The sequence below is a fragment of the Falco punctatus genome (assembly GCF_963210335.1).
Source record: "Falco punctatus genome assembly, chromosome: 20".
NCBI lineage: Eukaryota > Metazoa > Chordata > Aves > Falconiformes > Falconidae > Falco > Falco punctatus.
In genome coordinates this window covers 6,244,777-6,271,728 of record NC_137600.1, presented here as the reverse complement: position 1 = coordinate 6,271,728, position 26,952 = coordinate 6,244,777, and the positions used below count along the sequence as shown (strand labels likewise).

The following is a 26,952-nucleotide window of genomic DNA, read 5'->3' as shown; positions in this document are numbered from 1 at the left end:
TAAATATTCACGCATAATCATAACATTTCCCGTAAATCATTAACATACTCTCCTCCTATATCCGATTCTGCGCAGTAAAGCGTAGAAAGGTCTAGAAATGGGTCTGGGGTACGATTTGGGTAGGTGGTATGTGAGTCGGTGGTCGCGATCTCCCCCTGCCGGAATTACCTTTTACTAAAGTTCGCGGTTTCTTGGCAGGCACCTACAAGCTGTTCCAGTCGACTCTCCCCAGTTCCCATTCATCTCATATTCTGACATTTCAATACACCTCTGCGTACAGAAGACTGGTTAAATACAAAGGAACCTTTCAACCCTAGAGTTATTACCTAAGTTTTAACAATGGTTCCAGCCCCTTCTTCTAGCCTTGGTACAGGACGTACAGAAGATCTCATAACAACTTTTACTGTGCAGCTATAAGTTTCTTATAAGATTTTTTTTTCTTATCCTTCTATTTTTCAATTTTATGAAATGATTTTATAAAATCAATTAATCAATCAAATAAAGTCAATCAATCTTAACTTATTAACAAATCGATAAAAATCTTGTCTGGGCTGACGAGCAGGGCTGAGGAATGGATTTGGCCCTCTCCATCTCCCTGGGAGGGCGGAAAGGTTTGGGCTGGAAAACCAGAGGAGTTCAATGGCAGGGACGCAGCTGAGTGTGGGAGCAGGGTGGTTGGGTTTGAGAGCAGGCTGAGATGCCAGCATTGGATGCTGAGGTGCTTGCAGGCTTTGCACAGGTTCCATGTGGCTTCTGCCATGCAGCTCCATGAAGGCACTTTGCAGCTAGCGGTTTCCCTTGCTAAGCACCTGCGGCTGCTTTGTCAAGTCCTCTTGTTATCGATTTGTTAATAAGTTAAGATTGATTGACTTTATTTGATTGATTAATTGATTTTATAAAATCGTTTTATAAAATTGAAAAATAGAAGGATAAGAAATATTTTTAATGAAACTTATAGCTGCACAGTAAAAGTTGTTATGAGATCTTCTGTACGTCCTGTACCAAGGCTAGAAGAAGGGGCTGGAACCATTGTTAAAACTTAGGTAATAACTCTAGGGTTGAAAGGTTCCTTTGTATTTAACCAGTCTTCTGTACGCAGAGGTGTATTGAAATGTCAGAATATGAGATGAATGGGAACTGGGGAGAGTCGACTGGAACAGCTTGTAGGTGCCTGCCAAGAAACCGCGAACTTTAGTAAAAGGTAATTCCGGCAGGGGGAGATCGCGACCACCGACTCACATACCACCTACCCAAATCGTACCCCAGACCCATTTCTAGACCTTTCTACGCTTTACTGCGCAGAATCGGATATAGGAGGAGAGTATGTTAATGATTTACGGGAAATGTTATGATTATGCGTGAATATTTAATGAATATGTATGAATAAGTTCTCTATATGGAATCTGATTTTGGGACCTGGCGTGCGTTGATCGTGAGAGGACTCGCTCACGCACCCGGGCGTTAATAAAGAAGTGTCTGCTTATCTACATCACATTGGTGTCGATAAGTTCTTCATTCCGGGATTTCGGTAACACTCTGAGTGTGAAGCCTGGCTCCAGCTGTGCTGCTTGCCTGCAGCAGGCAGGAGTCACTTCTGTGCCAAGCCGGGGAGGCTCTGGCATTGCTTCTGAGGTGGGGGAGCGGTGGGCAGGAGCATGTGGTGGCAGCCCTGTGAGTGCATCTGAGGCCAAGCGTGAGAGCCCTGATGGGTCTCACCTTGACGTCTGTCTTGGAGTTCTGCCTTCTGAGGCAGGAAGCATCACTCAGCGTCCGGTTCCCTTTCTTTAGAGCGCGTCTGTCTTGGAGCCTGGAGCGCACCGGGGTGTCATATCTGAGCTCTGCAGTTCCTGCTCAGATTTGTGTCTGGACAACATGTGGGACACGTGTTGCAGTGAGCTGCCACAAGCTAGCTGGCTGGAGAGCCAGCTTTTATCTTCCCTGACCGGACTGTAAAGCTCCAGATAATGTATGCTGGTTTTCCAGCGGAGGGTTCCTGGTTCCCTGCTGAGCAGATGTGCTGATTTGGTTTGCTTGTGGCCGTGAGTCTCATGGGAAGCGTTTGTTTATGCCGTATGCTGCGCTGAAAATGCGTGAAGCTCCCTGGCAGCCGAGATGGCCTTGTAAGTTGGATGTCCTCGGCTGGCGTGTGTGTAGATGTGTGCACGGTTAATTGGAACAAGCTCATTAGGTGGCTGCTCACCAGGTGCAACAACAGAGGACACCCCAAAGGCATTGTTGGAGCTGTGGCAACACGGTGATTTGCCTGTTCTCTTTTGCGTTGATATGCTTGGGGTCCTCCCCAGGCAAGCAAAATAGGAATTAAGTTCTTGCTTTGTAAGTCAGCGTGGAGGTTTTTCTGTACTCCTTAAAGAAATGAGTAGCTTGTCTGCAGTGTCTGGATGAATTTACCTGAAGCTGGGATCTGTGAGTTTTTGCTTAATTTCGGGATGTCAAAAAGTGTTAGGGTAGAGCTGGGTCTTTCAAGTCCCATAAAACAAGAAGTGGGCAAATCCATCCGTCCCTTGGTCCAGTTAGCCAGGAAGGGAGGGGAAATGATTTCTAGTCCAAAGTAGTGCTTAGTAAGTGCTGTACAGACCTCTCTTTGATTTTTGTCGGTGCTTGAGACCCGCTTTCTGGGGGTGTTTTCTCCTCTTTCCCTTTCTTGCACCCGCACTTTTTGAGATGCAGATGGAGAGGTCGTCAGCAGGCTGGTGGTAGAAAAAGAACGGCCCGTGGACCTGTTGACCCATGCAGCCTGCAGGATGAGGATGCTGGAGAAGAGCTGCCATGAGGATAGCCTATAAGTGGCCCTGCTTTCACATACGTTGCGTTTATATTTGAGCTAATTGCTCATGCAGCTTGAATGGTTTCATGCTTTTCTCTCTGCTGTTACAGCTTTGAACGCCTGTAGGGAGCCTTGAGTTTGGGTGTTAATAAGTGAAAAAAGGGGCCCTCGTTCTCCGTGGAGAAAGGTTCTTGGTCACTGTGGCAATTTCATGCCTGGAAGGAGTCCTATTTGCTGGATCACTTTTGCAACTTAACCAAATTAGCTTTGAGAAACCATAGTTGATAATCAGAGTACTGAGCTCTGTGCTCCATTAGTTAAAACCATCACCAACCTCCTTGCACAAAGGGTGGGCATTTGGTTTGCAAAGTAGGAGAGCGGTCTGATTTTGATGCTCGGGGCAGCAGCGATCCCCGGCTTTAAGGTTGTTCCTAATAATCTGAGCGCTTAGTAGGGTCAGGCGCAGAGTCGCATCGGGTCAGCTGCTTTTGCAAAATGAAGCAGTGAAGTGACATTTCCCTTTTGTTCCCACCGAAAAACTTTTGAAGAGTAATAAAGGACAGTTTGGGTATTAATCGAGATTTGGATAAAAATTCCAGTAAATAGTTCCAAAATAGATGGAAGTTGGGGGGAGAAGGTGAGAAATGCCAGCAGGCTCCGATGTGTGCGTGTGGCTTGTGAAAGGCTGTTTTGGCTCAGGGAATGTTTGTTGTGGGGTTTTACTTCTATCAGTCTTCACTCTTCTGCTTCAACATGGTCTAATGATGAGACAGGGTGGGGAGGCCGCCTGCTGTCCAGTTATGAAGGATGCTACAGCCTGGAGACACAGCTGTCTCCTTTGGGTCTGCCATGAAGGGGATTCTGGATTTTCAAAGTCCTGTTGTTGTTCCTTGCAGGTCAACTGAGGCATGGCCGCTGGAAAGCCCTGCTCGTTCACAGGGTCCTCCAGGATGGCTGGTGGATTCCCGAGGCAAGTGGTAGTGCCTCGTAATCTGAAGCTAGCCAGAGGGACAGAGAAGCCCGCAACTGTAAGTACCTGCTGCGGCCACGTAGGAGCTGTGTAAGGCTGGAAACTGCCCCCGCGTCCTTCCTCTACCTGCCCCTCCTGTTGTCTGGCAGCACTGTGAAGCTGGACACCACCTCCCCGTCTCTCTGCTGCCATGCTTCTGTCGGAGGTGGTGACCATGGTGCAGTAGGGGATGGACTGTGTGCTGCTTCAGGGCAAGCCCAGAGTCTGTCTGGATGTGCCACCGGAGCCAATTTAAATGGTCGTACCGGGCATTGCACCGGAATAGCTGAAGCGTGAGCGTGTGCTTCGTTCTGTCCCCTTTGTGTGGGCAGCAATGTTTTGTCACGTCGGGATGCTTGCCAGCGCTGCTCTGACCATACCTGCCCTCCAGGCAGCTGGGCATGTGGTGGGCTGCTCGAACTCTGCCCAAAGGCTTTGAGAGGCATGGCTGGTCCCAGATGGAACAGGTTCCAGAACAGATGTTCTGTCCCGTATCCCGTGTGGAGCACAGACCCAGCGCTGCAGGCAGCAGCGGAGTCAGGGCAATTCCTCCTTCCCATCCTCAGACGTCCTTTGCTGACCAGAGCTCACCTGGCTGAAGGCGACCTGGCGCTGAGGCTCTGTCGAGGAGGTCTCTCTGCATACTTCTGTGGAGGGGTCTCGGAGGCCAGAACAGAGAAAACAAGTGCTAATTAAAAAGAGATAACTAAAACTTGGAGCCATTCCTCTCCACCTCGGTCTTGGCACAACACTGCTTCTCTGCTTTCCTCTGACTCACCCAGCAGTGACGTCTCCACGCGTGTGGTGGTTGCAAGCGTTGTGCAAGGATGGAGTTAGGGGGTTGCTGGTAACTCCTCCCGACCTTCTTCAAAGGTCACTGGCTCAATCCAGCAAATCTGAAGAGGAAACAAATGCCCGAAGAGCCAAATCCCCCAACATGTCACATCAAATCACAAAGGAGAAGCTAATGGGACAGAGCCACCTGGTTGGAGCATGTGTATTCTGCTCTCTATCATTAATTTACTGATGTTAAATATTTCAGCGGGTAATTATGGGACTTCCAGGACTATCCTAGTGGCTGTGATCACAAATTATTCATCAGTGGCTCTTGAACAAGAAAAGCCTTTCTGAATGAAGGCAGTTCTGTAGCTCTTGCTGGTGTTTTGCATTTCAGCTGACTCCCTCTGCCTTCCTGAAGGAGATGACTCTTAGCACCAAGCAGAGGCTGGCCAGCACTCGGGACATGCGGCGGCCCCAGATTACCCAGCTTCTCGACGTGAGCGAAGCCTCCCGTCAAAAGGTAGCCTTTTCTTGCCCTTTTCCTTGCTGTTTGACGTGACATTTGAAGTGGGCCTATGCTTGTGACAGGCTTGCCTCCAGCTTATCTAAATACTTTGGTGACTAAGTCCTGTTGTCGTTTCAAACTGCTGCTGGTGGTGGTGGAGTTCCTTCTGCTGGGGGAAAGGTGAAACGTTTTCCCCCAGTGAGCTGTTGAAGTCCTGGCCTGCACTAAGCCCATATAAAGCACCTCTGCTGAAGTTGGTGGCTTTTGCTGGAGACGAGCTTCTGTGGCTAAAGCATGATACTGGAGGAAGGCTGGGGCGGGACACAAGGATGCAAGCTTGCAATTTCCCACCCTCCTGCTGAAATAGCCAGCCCCTGATTTGGTGTAGTCTCTGTCAAACGCTTGGGGTCGTCGGATGCCCTCAATGGTGGCTGCGTTGGCCTTTGGGGGCTGAGGGCCTACGGTAACTACTCAAGGTGTAGCTAAAGCAATTGCATGAATGCTTTGGGTTGGAACGACGAGTGGGACCCTTACGGGGTGTTAGATTTTGCAGGCTGCCAGGTACACAGGGGAATGGCGCTGGGCAGAGGGGAGCGGGTGTGCTTTATCTGGATCAGTGTTTGCTTACACGTATGTTGAAAGCTGCTCTTCTTACACATCTGCTTAGTATAACGCACGTTCCAAAGGGGTAGATGACTGAGGTAGGCTGTTGAGTGGAAAAGTGCCAGCAAGAGACCTGTAACAAATTGGTTGGGGATTGCCCTAGACAGCGTGTGAGGTTGGGAACGCCTCGGACGAGCACGCACAGAACTGGCCGGGTGCTGTGGCTCCTGGCTTCAGCACGACCCTGACTCCTGTGCAGAAGCAGGAGATGTGCCTGTGTCTTGTGAGTGCGAGGAGTTCAGCTGGAAGGGGGGAGACAAAGCAGGGAGGGATTTTCTCCAAGTAATGCCTCTGCGCTGTAAGCGTTTGCTGTTTCTGTGTGTCGTCAGGCACGCTTCGGTGGTGGTACTAACTGACATGGCAATAATGGACTGCAATGAAGCATCCGTTGAAAGCTCATGGGAAAAGGAGATGCCAAGTCCAGCCTTACTCAAGTTGAGCAGTAGTGCTGGGGAAGGAGCTGAACCTTATCACCTCATCTGTTGCTTTCTTAACGGCGGTGTTCCTTTTTGGCCTGTCTTCTCTTCCTCATGGTTTCTAGGCTGTGTATCAAAAAAGAGATTTGAGGATGGGTTGGACTTGGTCACTGCTCAGGGTAAAGATAATCCCCAGACTGTTTCCCATGGAGTCTCCTGTAAATTCTTGGCTTTCACTTGCTGCACGAGTGCTTACGGCTCTCGCAGTGAGTGCTCTGGAGCTGTGTGACCGTGTTAGCCCAGGGCTCTGCCGGAGGTAAGCGCTGCCTTGCCTGTTGGAGCAGGAAACCTGGAGAAACGGCCAGCAAGAGAGCTGCTCGCTTGAGCCTGCTCGGTGTGGCCCAGAAACTTTTGATCTGCTCAGAGCACAGGTGGGTGAGCTGCTGTTCCCCTAGCGTGAGCTGGGCAGGCGTACTCACCGGGAGACTGTACTTCACTGGGGACCGATGTAGTATTCTCTGATTGATGAATCTTTCTCCCAGCGGCTGAAACTCTGTTTTGCATCTGCAGTTCTTGGCACCTTCCCCGAAACAGCACTCGTTCCAGCCTTTCCCGTCAGAGGTGGTATTCCAGAGCTACGTCCCCTACGAGGTCTATGAAGTGCCACTGATTCTGAGGAACGAGGACAAGGTAAGTGCTGGGATGTGGAAGTTTAACCCTGTGCTGGAACTGGAGAGCAGTGTTGTCCGCGCGGTGCACAGCACAGCCAGTCACCTGCTGCAGCACAGCGCATCCGGAGTAAAAGGTCTCGCCACCTTTATTTTGCAAGATGGTGGAAATCTTCCCATGCTGAGATTTCTCCCCCTGGTTTTGGCTGTGTGTTGGTAGTACCTCGCTGGAAGGAGCTTTTCTAGTCAGCACCTTTCCCCGTGGAAGCCCTGCACGGCTGGGAATGTTGAGGGCTGTACAGTTCTTCCCTGCCCTCGTGCTTTCCCTCGAGTGTGCACCGCGTCCTGGTGGCTCCGTGGTTAATCTTGGTTTCCACAGGGCACCTCTGCCTCTGGGTGAGCTGCACAGAGAGCTGAACGGGCTGTCAGAGCTCGGGGTGGGGTCTTCTCCACTTTATGCTGGAGTACGTTATAATTAGTGGTAACAGCGCTTCAGGAAAGGTGTTTTGAAACAGCAGTGGAAACAGACTGATGTAGCAGAAGCAGTGGGAGGCCTTTAGGTGCCGCTTCAGGCTCCTGCTAAGCTTAATTGGGTTCTGCTCAGGTTTTTCTGAGGCAACATGATGCTCTGTTTTCCCTTTGGAGAGCCACAGCACGTTCAGAGTCAAGTGCCCTCGGAGGTCTCCACCTTTGCTTGAAAAACCTGATCATTTTGAGATTTCCCAAGAAAGTTGCAAATGGAAAAGTTGGAAAATGTCAGCAGTTTTGTTCCACTGTAAAGAGGGAAGTTGAGACCTTTTGAATTTCAGTTGGGGAAATATTTGCTGGAATGAGGCATGTGCCAAGAGCAAGCTGGTGGGAAAAGGCAGAGGGAGGAAAGGAGCTGAGCTCGGTGTTCTCTCCCTGCACACTTTCCTACACGCAAGGGTTTCTCTTGATCTGTAGCAGTAAGTGCACTGGCAGCAGAGAAAGGTCAGGAAGAGAGGTGTAATTAAGGGTACTCTTCTGTAATGAAGAATAAGAGGTATGCGTGAGGGGAGGGTGGGATGGGAAGATGGAAGTGTGCGCAAGAGCCGGTGAATTCCCCCCAGATTTCCAGATTTACCTGCTGGGGGGGACAAACAGGTGGACAACAAAAAAAAGCTGCCAAGATGTATTGCGGGTGGAAGGACAGCGGGAGAAGTCCAAGAATCTCCTGAGAGAACAGGTTTTGACAGGGATGTGGGTGAAAAGGGAAGACCCTTTGGCTAGGAAGGATGCGTGTGTGGTCCCTCAGTTATTCCTGGAGAGTACTGCACCATTCCTGGTCTGGCATTTAACTTGGGAACGTGGATAAGATGTGGCATGGGTGCCTGCACCCAGGGAATGCCACTGGTGTGGTCTACACTGGGTTTTGGGCACCCCTTGCTGTAGGTATCTTCTTCCCCAATTAAAATGTGCCTCAGTTTCTCTCTTCCTACTCTCTGCTTCATTCCCACTGAGTCTTTTGGCTTCAGCTGCTCCATTATCCATGCAGCACTTCAAAATGGTTATCTTTGCCAAGCACCAGCCAACAGGCAAACAGTTGATTTGCTCTGTTCATGCTTCCTTGGGTGGAAAAGAACATCTGCATAACATTTCTGCCCTTCCCAGTAAGGAATAATAAACTTGTCCAGCTGCGCCTTGGGATTTACGTGCCCTGTAAAGGGGGAGGCAATGTGTGAATGTGGGTTTTTTTCCAAACCGAACTAGTTTTGAAGCCGGTAAGACCTCAACCATTGGAGAGCGTGGGTGTAAAAGTAAGATCAGCTCTAAGGAAAATCCTTGGTATGTTCTAAATACAGAAAGGTAGAGATGATAATCCTGAGAGAGTGTTCTATTCTAATTTTGTTGGCTTTTGGCGATGTCCTGGAGAAGAGCAGAGCAGTGTTGTGCTCTGTCTCAGAGTTTTCGCGCTGGTTTCCCAGATTCTTCTGAATCTTATACTGCACGGCAGCCTGAAGTTGTTTGCCCCCTAAAAATCCAGCTGACAGCAAAATATATTCCAAGTAGAGGCTCTGTAATCGTGCAACTACAGAAGTGCTTCGCTATATACTTACTGCTCTTACCTGTGTTGTACAATTGCTTTTCTGTCTTCAGGCTGTTCCTCAGCACCCTCAGGTGTTCCGGGTGGCTTTTGCTGAAGGTCTTAGCCACACGTGCTCCTCTCCTAAGGGACTTGGTGACCAAACTGCTTGTGTGCACTGTGAAACTGGCTCCTGGAACCCGCTGCCCCAGGACCCTGCTGGGTTCCAAGGGCGTTTGGAGAGTTCAGGACTGCCTTGGCCACGGGTTACCAGGCTCGGGTGGGTGATGCAGAACGAGCCTCCATTTTTTCCAAGCCTCCTGTGGGGTTGTTGTTTGTCAGTGAAGCTGCCCGTGAGTCCAAATCACCTGCTTTAGACTTTGAGATTTGTTGCTCAGGCGTCGCTCTCAATGTGCTTGAGAAATGCCTGTGTGCTGTCTGTGTGCTGGTGGTGTCCCAGAGGGCAGAACCGTGCAGCAGGGTGCCTGCAGGGACTGCTGGGGGTGGGCAGGGGTCCCCAGGGATCTGGCTTGCCTGCGCTGGCAGCTGCCTGGCTACGGTCACAGGCAGCAGGAGCCTCCAGAGAGCAGAGGTTGGCTTTTAAAACTGAGACTCCAGCGCCAGTCAGTGCCGGTCATGTATCTCGAGGCAGAAGATGCCTTTGGAGCCCATAGTTGATAGGCACAGCCTGGGGGGTCGCCTGGCTTTCCATCACTTTGTCAAGTTGCTGGCTCTCATCCTCTGCATCAGCCTTTCCTTGTAGCGTATTGTGCTTCTCCCTTGCTTCTTTACAGCTCCCTGTGAATTTTCCTAGCCATCCTCAGTTTGTGGGGTTGTCTCTTTGTCTTCCCATGGTCCTCCTTTTGCTCTTCAGGCCTGCTTTTATTCCCAGTGAGGCCACAGTATGTGTGGTCTCCTCCTCTTGCCGGTCTGCCCGCATGACTGTAGCATCGCAGCTTGAGTGCCCCGCTCAAACGCAGCATGTTAAAGTGCATTTCTTCCTTCCCCCAGGATTAACACGTACTGTTTGGCCTTCAGATAACACAGTCCCCTTCTAGGGGCATGACTGCCTGGATGTGTACGGGCAGAAGCCGGCAGGTTCTTTGGGCTTGTTGAATACACGGGTGGCTTGATTCAGATATTATACCTCCGTGCTGCTGGTGTCTTCCCTGCTTGGCCCTTCCTTCATCGCCCTGCTGCCTCTGGCCGTGAGCTGTTTTGCCCAGGCAGAAGGGATTAATGTTGACTCTTGTGTATTATGTGCACGTACCTCCAGAGCTAAAAGTGCTTTGGAAAGGTGGTTAAGGAAGGCTATCGGCAGGTCTCTTCTCCTCCTGTTTCCACGAGCTGCAAAATCATACTTTCTTACCTTTTCTGCAGGTTCCTCAGCTGCTGAAGGTCACCTTGGAGAGGTCACCTTATTTCAAGTTGATCAGCCACCATGCCGTGTGCCGCAAAGTACCGCCTGGCATGCTTGCGACTTTCCACATCGTTTTCACCCCCAATGAGAACAAGGTGAGACTGGAGGTCCCAAGAGACAGGTGCCTTCAGCGGGAGGCGAAGCTGCGGGGCTGGGTTCAGAACGGGGCGTCTGCTGTGGGTTTTGCGGCACTGCTAATATCTGTCCGTTGCTGTATGGTTATGGCTTTGCTCTGATAATTATAAATACAAAAGCCTATTTAAAATTGACCTGTTGTTTGGAGGACGCGAAGTTGAGCCTGATCAGAGTGAGGACCACCACCTTTGAAAACTGGAGTCACTGGAATGTGTATCACGTTGGACACAGCAGTGAGACAGCGGAACGTTCTGTCTGAAGCCGGCACTTTCCTTGCGCACTGGTTATAACCCGTGCCGTGCTGCAAGGTTTGCTCTAGGCTGTGGTCAGGCAGCCTGGCTGGCAGCACCATGCGATGCCACCGCAGCAGGGACTGACGGGCTGTGCGTTCCCTCCCTGTGCTTTCCTGGGCATTTGTAGGGGAAGGTGCACGTGTGACAGTAGGAAAATGGCCAGGAGGAGTGTTGATGTTTAGCCATCCCACCTCTCTACTCAGTGTTAGGGGCTTAATTATGATGGAAAAGACTAGAGGAGTGAATAGATGCAGAGAGCTTTCCTCTTTCCCATCTGGCAACCAGTTCCCTTCCTCACCCTGGGCTGGAGCGAAGGTGATGCTTTTTCATACCCTCTGTGTTCCAGCCTTGCTGCTGTGCTGCCCCTGAGGATACTTGCCTGCCTGTGCTCCAGCTGTGATTCTAGGGGAGAAGATGCGCTGTGCTTGTGGCGGGGAGCCAGCCTGGCACAGCCACACTGAGCTCTAGAAGTCTTTAATCAGCAGGGGGTCGGTGTGCTGCAGATGACAGAGACATCTGGAGCACACCCAGGCATTGAAGGGGCAGGTAGAATCTGCAGGCAGACACTTACCCCGGAGCCTTTGGGCAGTCACGCTGGTGTGGCTGTGCCTGCGTGCATGTGGCTGTGGCTGCTGTGTCAGCTGGCACCTATTCCCTGCCCCATGTGCCATGCTTTTGCTTGCAGGTTGGAGCATCGGTGCTGTGGCTCTGGCAAGCCTTGCACTGTGCCGTGATGTGAAGGGGTGACAGTGTCGTCTGGAGGCTTGTTAATGCAGAAGGGTTTAGCACATGGCATGGAAGGGAGGAAGCATCGCAGGGGAATACAGACAGGCTGACTCTTTCCAGCAGCACTCTGCTACCTCTTGGCAGGGTTCTTTGTGTGACTGTGTGGGCGAGGCGAGGTTAGGGGATAGCTCTGAGCCAGCTGATGCTTCTGTGCTAGGCCAGAGGCGCAGGATCCCTTTGGGCACAGCTGTTCTCTCATCTTGCGTTCGCTGCTTAGATTTAGTTTAATGCCCGGTCCTATCCTCAAACAGCGTGGCTGTAGCAAACTAAAAGAGGAAATGCCCTGAGGTCCCTGGCTCCCTGAGCTTGTGAAATGATCTGTTGCTTTGGGGAGGGACTGAGAAATGGTTTTACGTCATTCGTATGGAAGGTAAAAATGATGTTGGCCTAGGGCAGTTCTCCATACTGCCCAAGTGACATAAGAGCTTAACCTCACCGAGGTAGGCTTTGCAGAGGACGCTGTTTCCTTTAAAATGTGATTTATTAGTATGAATTAGCATTCATTTTGGGTGTGGAAGTAAATTGGTTCCCATGAAGGGCAAATTGCTGCTCTTCAACTAGAGAGAAGCAGCAGAGCAACGGATGAACATCACCCCAAATAGAAGTAGGGTGAGAGAACCCCCAGGAGCACTCATGTCCAGTACTTTGTCCCTTGTCTTGCCCTTGAACTGGTGAGTGTGTGGCATTAGGGAGCTGTGCCAGCAAGGTCCTCTGCACAGCTTCAGCGACACCACGGCGGTTTCTGCCGAACTGGGTTTTCTGCTCCTTGCAGGGCATTGGGAGAGGGATGCATGCTGCTCAGTGAGGAGCACATGGGGATTGTACAGCAGAACCAGAATTTTGTACAGACGGAATGTTTTGGCTCATACGTGGTGGAGTGTGAGTCAGCGAAGTGCCAGAGTGCTGTAGCTCAGCTAGAAATGCATCCACAGCGTGGTCAGGATGTGCAGAGCACCTTGCAAAGCCCTTGGCCAAGAGGCAGGCTTTGGGAGATGGTTCTGTAAAGCCACCTGCGCTGGGCTTGCAGTTGCTTGCCTGCAGAGTATCTGTGCTAGTTGTGGAAGGCTCAGGAGTGCTGCCTTTGAACAACCCCTACATCCCTGATGCTGCACGATCCACAGGGACTGTGGGTAACCCAGTGAACTGGGATGCGGGTCTTCCTGATGGGGAGTTGGTTTGTATAATTCTCTTGCTTTGAATCTGTTCTTCCCTGGGGTAAGTCTGACTTCAGTGAAGTCACTCCTGATTCAAAGGAGTACAGTTGTGGCCAAGCCGTAAGTACTAGGGCCATGTGAGCTGTTGGTGGCTGAAATGCTGTGTGCCACGTAGCCCTTTCTTGGAAAATGAACAGTTTCCTGCTGTCTGGCAGTCATTTGGGAATGTGCCACGTGCTCGGACTGTCAGAAAATAAATAAACAGCTGGCGTGTCTGTTGGTTTATTGGCACTTGTGTTATGAATGAACTGCTAATTTTTCTGCTGGGCAGCGTTTCCACTTAGTTACTCTTGCTGCTTCTGATTTGCACGTTTCTGTTTTGTGGCTCCAGTTGTACAGCGTGGGTGTTCTTGTGCCAGCCCACATTCCTGCGTGTCCTTGCATTATGGTCTGACAGTCTCTGCTGAACTGGGAACCATTGTGGCCTGACTGGCAGATAAACAACAGAGAGAAACACTTCCATTTGTGTGTCCTTCAGGCTTATTAATAGTTTATTGTAAAGGAAGAAGGAAGTAAGAAGCATATAAAACCAGCACAGCTTATTCTGTTTTGCCCTCTTGCTCTTTTCACTGTAGCCATACATTATTTTCCGGCAATGCCAGCTCAGTCTGTGAGGTTTGTGAAATTCATTACTGGTGCTCGGTGGAGACTGAATTAATGCACATTGATTAATATGAAATACGACAGGACAGCGAGTTTCTGCATTGGTGAAATGAAGTCCTTTACAATTCAGCGCAGCCCTGTTAGATGCTTTGTAGCGCCCAGAAGCTATTCCAAGTATACTTTCCAGATGGCTCGTGTGGGGAGGAAAGGGGCAGAAGACCGAGGCAAATGGCCCGGTGCCAAACGAACCTGGAGCTAAGCGACTCATTTCAGAGTGCTGCGAACCGGCAGCTGAGGGGGGCAGGCGCAGGGGCACCCCCTTCTCCTGCGACTGGATCTTCATCCTCCGGTCCCTCCTCTCTTGTCATGGCCCTTATTTTCCAGCCTTTGATATCAGGGTTTCAGCGGGAGCTTTCCCTGCTTGGCTTGCCATGTGACCTCATGCTACAAGGAGCTTTTCTGTGCAAGTCGTCTGCTGCAAGGAATTCAGTGCAGGATTTAGGATGGGTTATGCAGGAAATCTGACATCCGAGTGTGGTGTTGTGGGCAGCTAAGGTTGATATCGCTGTGGCAGTATTACCGTTAGCCCCTGAGTTTGCAGAGAGCCTGAAACAACATCAGAGATGAGCAGCTGCTTCAGTTCCAGCGGGTGCCAGTTCAGATGCCAGTGGTGATACCTGGAAGGCCAGAGCTTGTAACTTCCTGCTTGTCACAGGGGTGTGAGAGAAGGGGAACCATCGTACAACTGTCTGTCATCCTTGCAATGGAGAGGGGAGTTGTATGAAGGATGAAGTCATGTTTTCATGAAAATCTGTAGCCTGAAGCTGTGTCTAAACACAACAAACTTTAGAGCATAGATGGGTTGCAGCCCCTCTGTCATCCAGGCATGTTTATTTAGAAAGCTGGTCTTAAACAGTCTGCTAAGGGTTTGCAGTTGCGAAGCAGAACGAGATTTTGAACTGGTCTCAACAGTTGCCCAGGCTGTAAGCAAGCGTGTAGCAGAGGTAGTGTCCCGGTAGCACGAGGCAGTGCTGCAGGGGAGACTGCAACCCGTTCCCCCCCCAGGGGGGCAATTCAGCTTTCAAAAGCTTAAGGGACCATGGGTCCACAGCGACACAAGCAGCCAGCTTCTGCCTAGCACCCCTCTGCCTTGGCTTTCCCCCTGTTTGGGCTGATGCTGCATTCAGCCTGGTGCAAGGTCCCACTTTGGTGGGGTGGTAGAGCGTGGCTGAAGGGTCAGCCCGCTCTGAAGGGCTGAGTCAAGCCTTGCACGGGATGCCATGTCCCACGGTGTCCCTGGAGAGGGGGCTTGGAGCATAATGTGCATCTGCGTGAATGGCGAGAGGCAGCTTTCTCTCCCAAGCTCGTGGTTGTCTCTGTGAAACCAAACCCTTGCTGCTTTAGCCTTGCCCTCAGGTCCCTGGAGAAAGAATTCCCTTTCCTTGTGCGTTGCTGTGCAGGTGGTCCCAGTGCCCCTCACCAGCAAGGGAGCTGGGAAGGCTGCCAGTGCTTGCTTTTGGGGGAGGGGGGGATTTATTTCTTGGGCTCTTAATTACCTTGCTGTCATCTATTTGATCCTTAGCAATGACAACGACTTGACAATTACTTCCTTTTACTTCCCTCAAATACCTCCAATTGCTGAAGTTCCTTTTTTAATCTCCCTGCTGATCTGTACTTGCATCCTCCTCTGTCTACCTGGCATCTGGAAGAGAGAGCTAAGTAAATATGGCATGCCAAGACTGACTAAGGCAGGTAGCTTTCAATTGGATTTGCCTTTGTTACAGTAGTGTGGCCGAAATAACAACAACAGCAAAAGCAAATGGCACTCTCCATTTGCTAATGCAGTTTCTGAGCATCTGAACAGTCTGGGAGGTGAAGTACCCGGGAGATAATGGGTGCTTTAAAGTCATATGGGCTGCCCATAGCTTTTATTTTAGAGGGCTTGGGCTGCAAGATTAAGTACAAATTTGCTAATTCACAAAGACTTGCTGAAGATGAAACCCTTGCCTGCAATATGATGTTAAATCCTGCAGGTTGCTTGCTGCAGTTCCCTTGCTAGTATTTTACCTTCCAAATAGGAGAAGCAAAAGCCCTTGTGCCGTTTGTAGGGTGACTGTTTGAGATGTCTAGAAAAAGAGATCCTTCTTTATTCTTTGTGCCTTGGATGGGGCAGCATCTGTTTTGGCAACCTTAGCGGTGGGCGAGGCGCTGGGTGGTGGGTGAGGCGCTGGGTGTCAGCTGTTGTGTTGGAGCACTGGGTACGTGTCTGTGCCTGGGCTGGCTGCCTTAGGGCCCTTCCAGGAGGGGATGGGAGCAGGAAATCCCAGCCGTGGAGGAATCCGGATCAGTTCTGCTGAAGGGAGTTTGCCGCTGTGTGCGGTTCCTAAATCAAAGCGCTTCCTGCTTCAACAATTACAAGAATATCAAATGAGTTAAAAGCACCGGGGCAAAAATCAGGGCAGCCAGTGACTGATGAGAAGCAGAGCTTTGATCAGCTCATCGATAAGAGCCTGCTGGGGGCAATGGCTCCTGGCCCTGGGGCAACAGTTTCCTCACTGATTTCAGTGGGGGCAAGGTGGTACTTGCAGCGCAGCCAGCGGTGCCTGCCATCCGTCTGGGGTCTGATCTGCTCATCCCTACAGTAAAATGCTTTTGGTAATTTGATTTGCCTTCCTGCTGCTAAACGCCAGGCAGCCGGGGTGGGGGGGGATTGCCTGGCTCTGTTCTGCAGAAGGCAGTGGCTGGCAATGCACAGCCGGCTTTGCTCTGGTGGGGTGTCTGAGTGTCCCCCGTGTGCAGCTCCCGATGCCGCCTGCCTGGGGTGGGTGTGCTAACCAGGCACCCCGTCACTTACTCCTCTAGAACAGACCTTACAGAGGGGTGTGATTAAGGCATCAGCCAGAGCTGTCTCTGTGTCCCCTGGGGCTGGGGTGAGATGTAAAGGGAAACTGAGATTAGGCAGAGAAGAACTCTCTTGAATTGCAGTGCAGAGCTGGCGTAGGCTGCTGAGGGCAGGGCTGGAGTTGTTAGTGCTTTGAAGTACCTGTGAAACATCTGGAGGGACACTTTGGGTGCAGAGCTGAGCCGGTTCTGGTGTGGGGAGATGGGTCAGATGGCTTTTGAAGGGTGCGTGTCCCCAGCCTTGGCCCTGTAAGGCTGTGGGAGGGGGTGAGAAATACAGCTGTACCCTACACTCGCCTGGCATCGCAGCAATTACCGTGTCCAGCTTGTGAAGCATTTCCCCAGCGACTGACCGTTGCTCACGTATGTGGTGAAGTCCTTTTGAAAGTGTACCTGAGCATCCCCTGCCAAGCTTCAACGAGGTCGCCGCGTTGCTGGCGTTGGAGTTAGTGCTGTGGCACAGCTGGGTTCTCAGTGGTGCTTCCAATAGTCTGCGGTGGCGATTGAAGCAGGTTCCATTAGTGCTGTGATCCCTTGCGTGAAGCGACTCTGTTTTGGTGCCTCGGAATCAAAGCATCAGGTAATTGTGGTGCTGCCAGCTTGCTGCGAAAGCGGGTGAATCAGTGAGCTTGTTTCTTCTTTGCAAGTTAACAACCCTGTGCAAGTCATGCTGCTGGAATGAAAGGTCATGAAGGTAAAAGGTACTATTATTACGTTATTGAATGCTACTGCAACAGTCCTAGAAAACAGCAGTTTTCCTTCTGCCGTGGGAATGGTGCTAAAAGCATTGTGCTGAGATTGTTTCTTTCCCTGCAGGATTATTTCCACGAGCTCATCTGCATCACAGAAAGGGAGAAGTTTGTTGTGCCTATCCGAGCTATAGGTGCCCGAGCTATCCTGGACTTCCCCGACCAGGTGAACTTCTCAGCCTGTCCCGTCAAGTACAGCACCCAGAAAACGCTGCTGGTTCGCAACGTTGGTAACCGGGTGGCCCGCTACTGCATCAGCACGCAGAGGTAGGGAGCTCATCTCTTTTTGCACAAAACACTGTGGTGTGATAATATAGTTGGGAAACAGCGACAAAAAGGAACCAGAGCATGTGAGCTGCCGTGCTGCTGCCGTGGCTGGAGATGGGCAGGGCACGTGGGGTTTGCTGTTGATTATAGTGTTTGAAGCATGGCGCAACCTCTGCTTAAACTCTGCAAGCTGCAGAGTGGAGTTTTATAGTGCAACGGTGTCTTCAGTGCACAGTCGTGCAAGACTGATTCTGTTAGATTGAACGAGCAAATGTAGGAAGGCAGCTGGACTGCCCTTGGGCTGTGGAAGATCCTGCGGGGCAGACGACAGCTCTAGGAGCTCAGTTCCTGCAGACCAAGGGCAGTGTTAAAAAATGGGCAAGCTCTGAGCTGGTGGAAGAAACATTTAAGAATTTATCAGCAGCTTTATCAGCAGTTTGTCTCGAGTAGCAAGTGCAATCAGAGATGATAGATCAAAGCAATTGGTATTGAGACCCTGACAAAAACCCTGTGGGGTCCAGAACCTGGTTTTCCAGTAGGTTTGATCTGGTCCCTGGGATCCAATATTCTTCATTAGAATGAGCTCTTAAGCGGAGATGAGTTGGCAGCGGCTTCAAAGCTGCACTACAGCCCCAAAGAGGAATGCCTTACAGCGGGGGCACAGGCCAAAGGTGCAGCAAATACCTGGTGCGTGGGTTGGGAGCCTCTTGTAGAGCTTTGTCTCTCTCAGATCTCCTGGAAAGTGCTCTAGCACTTTGTAGTAGCTACTGGCAAGCTCCTTGATCTTCAGTGCCTTCTGAAATGGGTATGTGGCCCTGTTGGCCAAATATACGCGTTCCTTGGGAGGCCACAAGCACGTGGTATTTCGGCAGTCTCCTGGTCAGGTGCCTGACATGTGCGGCGTTGTGGACAGCCTGCACTGTTCCTGTTGGTCTCAGAAGACAGTCACTGGTTTTCCAGTTTGCTGAACTGGAGAAGGTAATGCATTTTGGACACTGCACCTGCAAGGAAACCAGTTCAGCTGGCTGGTAGTTAGCTCCGAGTTGCTTGGTCCCAGAGGTCTTGGTGCAGGAGCTGACGTCCAGAATGCAGCAAAGACCGTCTGCCTTAGTGCACCTGAGTTGCTTCAGTTTCTTCCCCAGGAAAACAGGGGTCAAGAGAAGGCTCTTTGCTCTTTCTCCTGGGAAGCGTGAGGGTCCAAGAGGCTCCTACCAAAGCCTGGCAAGGCTGTTGAAGCAGGCTTCCAGGATGCTATTCAAGCAGGCTGCTGCTTGTCACTGTGGAAATACGTAGGCAGGACCTTGTAAATCCCTGTACAGCTTCCCTCTGGGATTTCCAGATCTAGTCGTCACCACCAAAACAGATACCCAGTCGTGTCTGGCATCTCTTGGCAACGTCCTTGCCAACTGTTCCGTTGAGTGATCCAGCGTGTGTTGAATCCTGCTTGATACGGATTTTATGCTGAACTTCAACAATTAAATTTTTCAGTCCTGATTTGCAACAGAGAGATGGGAAGCGTTACAAAAGTTTCATACGACACACAAAAAAGTAGAATTCTGAATAACTGGATTGTGTGTGTCTGCAGAGATCAAAAGCTGGTAAGATTTCCCATGTCAGCTGAAGGCATCAGTCATCTCTTCCATTTCATTACAAATTTTTGAAAGCCAGTTTGAAATTTCAAACTGATGATTTAAATCTTTGAGTATAAGCAGTGTTTTATTCTAATTAGGTCACCCCCACTTTCCTTCAGATTTCTTTTTAAATACTCTGAAGTTCCTGTGTTTCTGCTCTTTTTATTTTTTTTGCTTTAAGTGTTCAGCAAAATGTCATAATGAATTCTTCATTGGGAACTTTCTTAGGGGTTGAGTTCCTCCAGTGCCTGTCTGTCTACCATCTGTTTGCATATATGCACAGATGTATAGGAAATATGAGAAATTTGGGGGCTATGTGAAATGGAATCGGGCTGATGGAGAAGAGAAACTCAGAATACCTTTGGAAGGGACCTCTGGAGATCATCTGAGCAAACACGGCGCTCAAAGCAAGACCAGTGTCAGAGTTCGATCGGGTGTGCACACAACACGAGAAGTAAGATCGGGTAATACCAGCCTTGCTCTGTCCTCCTCCAGGCTGTGCAAAGCCCTTTATCCCAGCATCTCCCTGTATGTCCTGTGCTGCAGCCCCTAAGCTCCCTTTCCGTAGAAAGGCTTTCGTGCCCACCAGCCTGTACTGCCAGGGATTCTTCCATCCCAAATACAGGTTTTTGCATTTCCCATCCCTCGGCTGCATGCAGTTCTGCTGTGTCCCAGTGAATGGCAGCCCAGCCCTCCAGTATCTGGATTGTAGTGCCCCAAGCTTGTATCCCCCACTCAGAATCCAAGTGTTCCCCCCTCTTGACCAGGTCAGCACGTTCCCTTGCAGCCCGAGAGCAGAACTCCCACGTTCTTTCTCGCTGTGTGATGAGGCCATGGTGTGCCAGGAGCGGTTCTTCCAGCCAGTGCTGGGGACTGCACTGTGTGACAGTGGGTTCCCTGCTGCTTGTGCTGTGAGCAGTTGCCCAGGTACCTGCCCTGAGGTCCCAGGTGAGCTCAGTGGCTCCAGCAACCCCAGCAGGAAAGAAGTGGCCTCCCAGCCAGCGTGACAAGTAGGCTGGAGAGTCAGAGCAGTACTAGTGTAAATATAGAAAGTCTCTTCCTGTCGTTCTCATTGTTAAGGCTGGATAACGAGTTTCTTCTCCATGGCATTCAGGGAGATAAATGTCACTCCAGTACGTTTCAGTTGAAAATGGCGTCTGGAAGCAGATCTCAGCGCAGCACTGCCTTTTCCTGATGTTACAGACCTTGTGCTACGCTGTGCTTTGGGGTCAGAGAGGATCCGTCTGAGAAGATACATTAAGGAATGTCCCACCAGGCTCTGAAAGCTCAGGAAATGATGCTACAAGGTGCAGTGCTAGGAGCCCCCTGTAGTACCCATATACAACATCGAGGTGTGGGATTGGAGAGTTACCACAGGATGTACAAGGACAGGACAACAGATGCCAGAACAGATCCCTATGAAATTGCTTACTAGTCTGGTGTTGCTCCCTTTCTGCAGGGCAGTAACGGGCAAGATCTCAGCAGGTTCTGGTGGGAAGGTCTCCCTCGGGCTGGTGCGGCTAGATGAGTTTGTACAAGCTGGGGATTGCAAGGCACCGCTGGGAGATCTGGACCTGTGACAGTTTAGATGTTGTACAACAAAGCAAACGTACAAATGGGCATAGTTAAAAAGGATGTCAGAAGAAGAGCTATTAATAAACCTCCAAACCTTATCTTTCCTGTCGTTTCAGGAGCAGTAGTGATTCACTAACAGGGTAGATCTAACAGGACAAGAATTATCCTAAAGAACAGCTCACAGTTAATGGCTGAAAGGCCAGAGTTTAGCCTGCCAGCTTCATCTCTTGGCAGTGGCTTTCATGTGGCTATTAGTGTGTCAGGGACGTTTCCTTAGCATCTCTTATCTGTAGGCTGCAGGGAACAGCTTAGTGACGTGCACTGAAGTTCAGAGTTGAGGTTAAGCATGGACCTTGCATCCCTCTGGGTCTTGGAGAACCAGGTCTACGTGAGGGATACCAAGCTGCGACAGCAGTAACAAAGTTGTCCCGTGGGTACAGCATGGGGTGGGAGGCAGGAGGTGCCGTGTCTGACTTGTGCTCTGTTTCTCAGTCCTGAGAATGAGTCCTGACCTCGGTGGGATCCTCTTCTTCTGATAATTTGAAGATGGGAAGATACCTTCTTTCTCGGGCACCCCCTGAAGTCATCCTCAGGAGTGTTATTCCCATCCCAGCTATCTGAGGGCAGGGGTATGCAGACAAGGGGATGGGATAGGAGGTGGTGCTGAATTGTGGCCCTTAAACAGCAGCTTTTCTGTTCTGGCCATGTTTGGGGTGGGGGGGGGGGTGGGGGGGAGAAAAAAAAAAAAGGTGGGGGGAAGTTTTCTGCGCCTTTCCTCCAGCAGGCAGTGATGCCAGCTGAGAACCAGCAGAGCCCTGCCCAGTATAACCAGGCACAACCCCCAGTGCAGGTGCAGGGCCATGGAGAGCAGTCCGGTTCTGAGGCTGGTGGCACCTTGGCTTTCCTCCTCCCTCTCAAAAGTCTCAGGTCCAGCACGTGAACATTGCAGGCCCAGTGCTTCCCCATTAGTCACTACCAACGTTCTTGCTGTTGTCATGGGAGCAGGTCAGGCCCCTAATTGCAGCAATATCTCCTTAATGAGCAGGAACTCCAGCAATTTCATCAGCTGTCACTACTTCCATGAATGAAGCTCAGCTCATGCATGGCTCCTGATTTTCTCATTATTTTTGTGTGCTGCATTCCCTAATCACTGGGAAACTCTCTGGAAGGTGTTTTTGAGGTGACAAATTGACCACCAGCAAAGCACTAAAGCCAGTACCTTTTGCTTTCTAAGTGAGGCTGTACAGGAGCCGCAAAGCCCAGCTGCTGTTGTGCAGGAGCATGTTGCATCTGACTTTTCCCTGAGCACTAAAGAACTGAATTATGTGTCTGTCAGCCAAGAGCTGTTTACCTGGCCACAAATCATAATTGCTCGTGTTAAATCCAAAGTACACCAACACCTTTTCATCATTATTTCCAACGCATTGCACAGAATTCCTCCAGCGGGCCAAGCAAACAGTTACCAAGCTTGGATTACAACCCGGAGCCCCAGACTGCATTGCTTGTGAATACACCGAAAACCTCCTGTTAAACTTGCCTCAATATGCTCCTGCTAATGGTGCTTCATTTAGCTAGAGGTTTAATTGTTCAGGCTGTAAATGGGTACTCCTTTTGTGTCTTGTTTTCTTGTTTCTGTATCACTTTAATGTGCCTTTGCACTCCTACAGATTTTTCTTGGCTTAGAGCAGCTTTCACTGAAACACTGATAAAATGTGCCCTTTCTTAGGCAAAACCAGGATGCTTTCAAGGTAAAAAAAAAAAAAAAAAAAAAAGAGTTGAATTCTGCAACTTAAACTCCAGTTATTCTCTGGTCTTCAAGAAGAAATTCTCTTCTCCCTGTCTGATTTCCAGGCTGCAATCTCACTGGGACAGGCATTGCCTTGACATTTGTATCTCTTGAGGTGTATAGGTGGCAGGACAAGACGGATTCCTGAGGAAGTCCGTGTCAGGCTGTGCATGCAAATAACCCTCACCATCTCAGTGCTCTTCAAAAACCGTCCTCCGATCGTTTTGCTAGCAGTCAGACTCTTGAGCCTTGCTGCAGAGAACTGGATGCAGGGTATGGGGGAGATGAGGTCGTTTTATAGCATAGGATGTTCTGAGGGCTGGAGCTCTTCAGGAGTCGAGTTGGTGGCTCAGTTTCTGATACTGTCTGTTCTCTTTTTCTTCTGCTAACTGTGGTTTGTTTGCTTCTTGCTTGCGCAGGTGAGCTGAAGTGAGCGAGACAGCCACATAGTCCCCAAATGTCCCACAGTAATCCTGATGTGCCTGTCTGTGTTGCAGCCCTTTCTCTGTTGATCGCTCTGCTGGGACTCTTGGGATTGGCGATGCCATGCAAGTAACAGTGGACTTCCACCCACAGAAGACGGGTGATTATTCCAGACCCCTGACAGTTCACTACGACACAGGTAAGTGCTGGACACTGCATGGTGCCCATGCTTTGCGTCCTTCAAAGCAGAAGACTGTTAAACTTGCTTTGCAGGCTCCTTCTAAACCCTTTTCTTTCTAAACCCTTTTCTTTCAAAACCTCTGCATGTTTTGGTGCTTCAAGTGAGCAGGTAAGGGGCAAAGGCTGAGTGTGCCCTTGTTCTGTGTGGCTGCGTGCTGGTCTCTCCCTGGGGGATGCTGGTGTCAGCCAGGAGCGTAAGTGTAAGTGTGTCTGTGTCCCCGGTTCCTCTCCAGGAGAGCAGCAGTAGGGGATGCTCAGCAAAGCGTGTAGAAGCAGGCAGTGCATGTGCTTTCTGCCTCGTGGGCCCTGGAGTTAGTATTTTTCTGTGCTGGAGGCTTTATTCCCATCTTTGTTTAATCACTTCTGATGGTTTTACCTTCCAAGCCTTTGTCCAGTTGCTTTGCGGGTTTGTAGCTATGAGCTTCTGTAGGCTCCCATGGCAGTACGTTCCAAAGGAAGGAATATTGCTTGGGAAAGTGCTGGTACTACACTTCTGTAATTTCTGACTAATACTATTTCAGGCCCTTGGGTTCCTGTTTTACGACAAATGGTGACAAATTTTTCCTCCTTTGGATTTTCCCAGGCCGTTTGTGCTTTTACACTATCTCTTGTGTGATTTCTAGGTTAAGGAATCCTGTTCAGTCTTCATATAGAAGCTGCTCTGTACTTTGGAGAAGGGCAGAAAGAACAATTAAATTTCAAAGGCTTCAGCTTGGCTTTGAAGATCAAAACTATACCCATTATTTCAAGACCCACGTGGCCATGGGTTTAGACAGTGAGACCATGATAGTTTTCGTGGAGTTTATTTTGCCGTAGTTAGTTGTCTCGTAGAGCATTAGGTCATGTTTCCATGAACCTGAGTTGTGCACGCTCAAAGCACTGTGCATGTCTCCCAGTTCTTGGGTCCTGCTTCCTCTGCTTGCCAACGTACGCCGAGGATTCAGCGGAGGGGGAAGGCAAGGCTTATAAAGCACGCCTGCCTCTGTAACGCTTCTGAACCTCGGTTATTTTTGTACGCTGAGTTGTCTGTTATAGAAAGCCGGCTGTCCAGTCATGGAGACGTTGCTGTTTCTCTTGCAACATAACTCATGTCTGGCCACGAATCCCTCCCACTCCTCCTGGGCTCCCTTAAGAGCAGAGAAGTTGAGGTTATACAGGCACGAAGGCTGAACTCTCCATGTGTGGAGGTGAAGGAATGGCTGCAGAGATCTGTTTGAAGGGTGAGTCGTTCTCCAACCTCCCTCCAAGAGAGGGGGGGCTCTTTTTGCCGGAACAACTGTGATTCGCTGCATTGTGTCTGGCTTAGGGTTTAAGGAGTCCACCCAGAAGGCAGCCAGCTCTCCCCCGTGCTGTTGCGTGGCAGCCTTGGAAAGGCAGGTCCATCCCCTGGCTGCCTTGCTGTAACCCGTGCAGCGAGGAGAAGGCTCTGCCTCGGCAGGGGGATGCTCTCCAGGGATGGCCGGGTCGCTGCCCTTCTCAGCTGGGGCTGGCTCTGAGGCTTTAAACACGCTCCACAGAAGTGCCATTTCGACGGAGAATGTCTCGTGTTTGTGGTTTGCTTCTCACCTGGGAGACCCTCACCTGCAACAGGCAGAGTAGGCTCGGTGCTCAAGTTTGAGCTTAGTTGACTCCCGGGAGTTGCTTGGTTGGGAAGAATGAAGGTTTGGAAGCTCTGGCAGCGAGGGCGCTTTGGTGGGGGTCTCTTCTGGAGGGTGAAGGGCTGGCAGGTGCTCCAGCAAGACTCCAGGCGTTAATCGGCTGCTGTGCGCAGCCAGGGGCTCTCTCCTCTTCAGCTTGGGCCGAGGCGGAAAGCAAAGGTGTGCTCGCTCGGGTTGTGGGACAGCTTGGGAACACTCGGTGTAGACTTGCACGCTCGGGCATAGGCACCCACAGGTTCCAGGCAGAAGAAATGGACTTGCAGGGCTGTGATGGACAGGTTGGTGTGGGCCGTGCCCCACCGGTCTCGTTCCGACCTGTCTGCACAGACCCACAGCAAGTGAGGGCACTGCTGCTCCAACACGGTGAAGTTCTCATCTGCGTCCCATCCTGCCGTGGGCTGTCACTTTGCCTGTTTCTTTTTACCTCCCTCTTCTGCCTGCATGCCCCAGGCACCTTCGCTTGTTGGCAACAAGGGATCAGGAGAGACACAACCCTGGTGGCGTGCTTGCAGGAGACTCTGGGCGAGCCGTGACCGAGGTGGGGCCTCCTCAGAGTCACCTGAATGACTCAGATGCAGAATTCCCTGTGACCCGCATGGGATGGTGACCCAAAGGCCACCTGGGCACACTGAAAACGTCTCCCTGTAGATAGTGTCGCCTTGGGGATAAATCTTTACAAGCCCACCCAGAAATAAGGTGCTTAAGGTGGTGCCCAGGACATCCTCATGCTGTACACGTGCAGCTCTCGGGATGCAATAAATATATTGATCTGTGGAACTGCTCACACAGCTAAAAGCTGTGACAGTTCTGTTCCCTGTGGCTTCCTCCGTTCCTTGTACTCCCATCAGCAAGGGCTATGAGCAATGTCTGCCTTTTGCTTTGTTCTAGGTGAAGATACGCACACAAGCCTTCATGGAGCCGCTGAAGATGTCAACATTAGGCTGGACAGAAACTCCTTGGCAGTTGGGAAGACCTACATCACGCTGTCAAATCACAGATGTGTGGTCATCCACAACCGGAGTAAAATCATAGCCCACTTCCAGTGGAAGGCTTTTCTTACTCAAGAGGAGGAGGATCAGGAGAAGCTGAGGTTCGTTGGAAAGATTCCTTTCAGTAAGACACACTGCCCAGGGGTGAAACTACCATACGGCCTCAGAGGGATGTTGGTGCTTTTTTGGATGGTGTAGGAGAAATAAAGCATCCACCGCATCCGGGTCTGTGTCCCTGGGCTTCAGGGTAATGGAGCTCGGTGCTTCCCATTCTGGTTCCATCCATGTTCCAGCTGATGTTTTGGGGAGGAAAGGTTGATTGCAATGGCTGCATTTCCTCGGAGAGCAAATTCCCATCTGTGGGAGCCCTAAATCAGTGAGGCCTGGTCCCTGGGCTGGCAGGGGGTCTGTGAGGCTGAGGAAAGTGTCGGCACTCCTTACCTGGGACGGCGTTGAGCAGTAGCACCTAACAGCTGCAGGCAGCGTACCTGCTGTGATATTCACTGCAGTTTCTTCCCCTCCAGCTCTTGTAGGACAGCAACCTCCTTCAGCCTGCTTTTGCAGTAGTGCGCAGGGCAGGGTGCTTTGCTGGCCCTGAACGTTGAGGCCATCCGGCTGTAGGATGCTGAATTGCCTCGCGCTGTCCCGGCTTCCAGGACAACGAGGTATCCCTGCCCCTTCTCCGGGGCTGGGGAGAGTTTGGAGGTGGAGGGTTCTGCGGGGAAGTCAGGGACAGGACTTGGAAGTGCCTTTGGGTGTCAGCACCTGTGTCTTCACGGTGCTGAGAGGTGGGGCAGGCTCTCCAAAGGGTGTCTCTGAAGCTTTGAAATTCCGTTTGGGGCAGCAAGGAAACGCCTCTGGCCCAGGGGGAGGCACTGGAAACGACACTTCAAAGCTGGGGTGATTTAGGGAGTCCTTGTGTGACTTTTCAGAGTTGGACGGCTGTAGGTGTATAGGAGTTAATCTGAACCCAGAGCTGATCAGGAAACTGCCTTCAACTGGAGCACTTTTTAAGGGCTTCTGAGCAAATAAAGTTCAATGTAATTAGGTCAGAAATGCCTTGAAGGCCAAAACTAGTTTTCCACTGTTCTCTGTTTTTAATTACACAGTGTGTGACTTTGGTGCAAGCGCAGTGTGCTAAAGGAAAAAATCTCATGACCTTCTCTTAGTACTTCCCTGTGCCATTCTTTTCGCATTTCTCCCCAGCTGCCCGTCTCAGACAGGACCCTGAGTGATCCTCTCTCCCCTCAGAAGCAACCAGCTTTCGCCAGAGTTGACGTGTTTCCCCAATTTTTTTGCAGAGACGCTTGATCTCATGCCAGCCTGTGTTCTTTACTGTGACCAGGGCGCTTTGTTCTTCCTTACTTGCAGTCTTAGGGGTGGTCATGGCTCCGAGGCCACTGTGCTGCTGT

General features: G+C 50.7%; 1 pseudogene across 1 annotated transcript in view; it reads left to right on the top strand.

Moving 5' to 3' along the window:
* The first annotated feature begins 3,945 nt into the window (after window positions 1–3,945).
* Window positions 3,946–26,952, top strand: part of LOC308055847 (hydrocephalus-inducing protein homolog) — a 103,157-nt pseudogene continuing 80,150 nt past the window's right edge. Inside the window, exons 1-7 of the transcript XR_013931977.1 lie at window positions 3,946–3,977; window positions 4,932–5,094; window positions 6,729–6,848; window positions 10,251–10,385; window positions 17,039–17,238; window positions 22,728–22,852; window positions 25,440–25,641. The product of XR_013931977.1 is annotated as a hydrocephalus-inducing protein homolog (transcript). The remainder of the gene's footprint in view (window positions 3,978–4,931; window positions 5,095–6,728; window positions 6,849–10,250; window positions 10,386–17,038; window positions 17,239–22,727; window positions 22,853–25,439; window positions 25,642–26,952) is intronic.